The sequence below is a fragment of the Brassica napus genome, chromosome C3, assembly GCF_020379485.1.
Source record: "Brassica napus cultivar Da-Ae chromosome C3, Da-Ae, whole genome shotgun sequence".
Lineage (NCBI taxonomy): Eukaryota > Viridiplantae > Streptophyta > Magnoliopsida > Brassicales > Brassicaceae > Brassica > Brassica napus.
In genome coordinates, this window is record NC_063446.1 from 5,738,110 (window position 1) to 5,740,520 (window position 2,411).

Genomic DNA, 2,411 nt, shown 5'->3' on the forward strand with positions numbered 1-2,411 from the left:
TAATATGTAAATATGATATAATATTTTCTCATATTTGATTATCTCTTTCAGAACCGTTCCTATTAGTTTGGTGGCCTAAAGCACACTAACATAATGTGGCCTTTATATTTAATTATCAAATGATTATATCATATAGTTTCCTTATAACTAAATTTTATTATGATAATAATGTATATTTTTAATAATGAATTTGAAAATACATTTTACAGAAATGAGCCAATATCTAACAAGGGAATGATAAAAAAACACTGTTTACTTGATTTTTATAATAGTGACAGTAAAAATGATATGAAGCTACAAAAATCATCAAAGTATTACAACAACTTCAGATACAACAAACTGGTTATAAATAAATAAAACCTATAAAACAATGGGGATGATTGGTTGGGCTATAATTATAAAAAATTTACTTTAGGATTTAGTCTGTAGAATTTTTTGATTTAGCTTTAAGAAATGTAACTTTAAAATTTCTTAAAGCTAAAAAGATGGGGCTTTAGAAAATAAGATTTTTACAACCATTTTTTATATGTTTTTACTGTACCTTTAGTTTTTTTATTGTAACTTTAAAAACTAAGATAAAACATGATTGGTATTATTTAAGGTTGTAGATGAAAATTAAAGCTAAAGTCACTTTCTACGATCCAACCAATCACTCCCGATAGCTATTAAGAATGAAAAGAGATTTAAGGAGAACATACAGTTTTCAGTTACAAAAAAAACATATAGTTTTTTTCTGTAAATGAAGAAATTTAAAGAGAACATATAGTTAAATAAACAATATATATGACATCTGAATAAATGTAGTAAGAGAATACATAAAATATTATTTAAAAAACTACCATAATTGGAGTCGAAATTTCATAATGTCATTACTAATACCAGTGAATAAAAAAACCATAAAACAAGTTTATTAAATTGTTTATTAAATTGCGGCCCTTAAAAAAGTTTATTAAATTGTGGCCTAAAACATATGTTTCTTCTGCATTTGCATTATGTAACGACGTCTTCAATCCAACACAATTTTTTCTCCAAAACGGATTAAAAAATACTTCAATTATATTCCACTTCATAATGGGATTTATTCTGTAAATGAAGTAATTTTTTTTTTGTTCATTACTCTATTATAAAGTAAGAAATAAAATAGAATTAGAGTATTTTTACTTCATATTTACTTTTACTCTATTTTATAGAAAAAAATGGAAAATTACATTAGAAATGCTCTAAAGACGGACCTCGTCTCTTTGCAAACTAGATATTTGAGATGGCTCTTGTTTTTCGTTTGTGTTGACTATTCTCTTTGTTGATTATTCTTTCTTTTTGTTTCATTCTGGCTATATTTTTATTCCTTTTAGATGCAAATAAATGCATGTCTACGATTAGTTCTTTGTATGTTTTTCATGCAATTCTGATTTATTTATTTTTATGAGAATATGATTAATTACTTGGTCAAATTAAATGGTTAGGATCTTTCAATTATAAATTTTGCTTTGTTTCCAAATACTGTAAGATTTAAATTAAAGTAATAGAGATTTGCTATCCATAGAACAGTTACAAAATTAATTGTATTCTCTCTTTTTAGTCATACAAAATGAATTGTATTCAAGTCAAAGCAACAAATGTATTACAATGACAATTAATGTTTGATTTCATTCATCTCATCATGTACATATATAATATATATATATACACGAATTATACATATCAAACAACAAACATCAGTTTTAATTTTGAATTCCAAGTCTAAATAACAAAATTGTTTAAGAGAATGGCACAAAAGGTGTGTATGATAATGATGACACTGATAATGATCGGATGTCATCTAAAAGCATGCAGTGGAATGGAAAACATGTCAAAGGAAGGCCATCTCACAACGTACGTAACTTACAGTTATCACATTTATTCATCAAGATATTTTTTCAGATCAACCTTTATCATAAAAACCTAATGGATCATTGTCAATGCGTATATACATATATATACATTTAACTTATGTAATAATAATTTGTGGTTGTGTGCAGAATGGAAACAATAAGGCCGGATGATGTTCCAAACCCAGTATGCATAAGGAACTGTAGTGTTACTAGTCACAGTAAAAAAGAGTTTCAAGATTGTATCACACATTGCGGATGATCAGTTCTGAATGTTCTATGTCGATGTATTAAAGATATTTACAACTCTTTTTCAATAAATAAAAATAATAATAATGCATTATTGAACCGTTCGAATACAACGGCATAGCTGGAAAAAAAAATTTTTGAACGACCGCTAAAAACTATTAGTACCCAAAATACATAACTAAAATTGGGAAATGCACTTAATAACACCGATATACGAAGGAATTGTTGAATTAGAGACATGAATTTTGGTCAATGAACAAAAGATGAGTCTGGTAATATAACGGTTGTGTGGGG

General features: G+C 26.5%; 1 long non-coding RNA gene across 1 annotated transcript; it reads left to right on the plus strand.

The window, feature by feature from the left end:
* Nucleotides 1-366: 366 nt before the first annotated feature.
* LOC106386299 lies at nt 367-2,211 on the plus strand. Its single transcript, XR_001277465.3, has 2 exons — nt 367-1,872; nt 2,019-2,211. It is a non-coding gene; the product is annotated as an uncharacterized LOC106386299 (long non-coding RNA).
* Nucleotides 2,212-2,411: the final 200 nt, after the last annotated feature.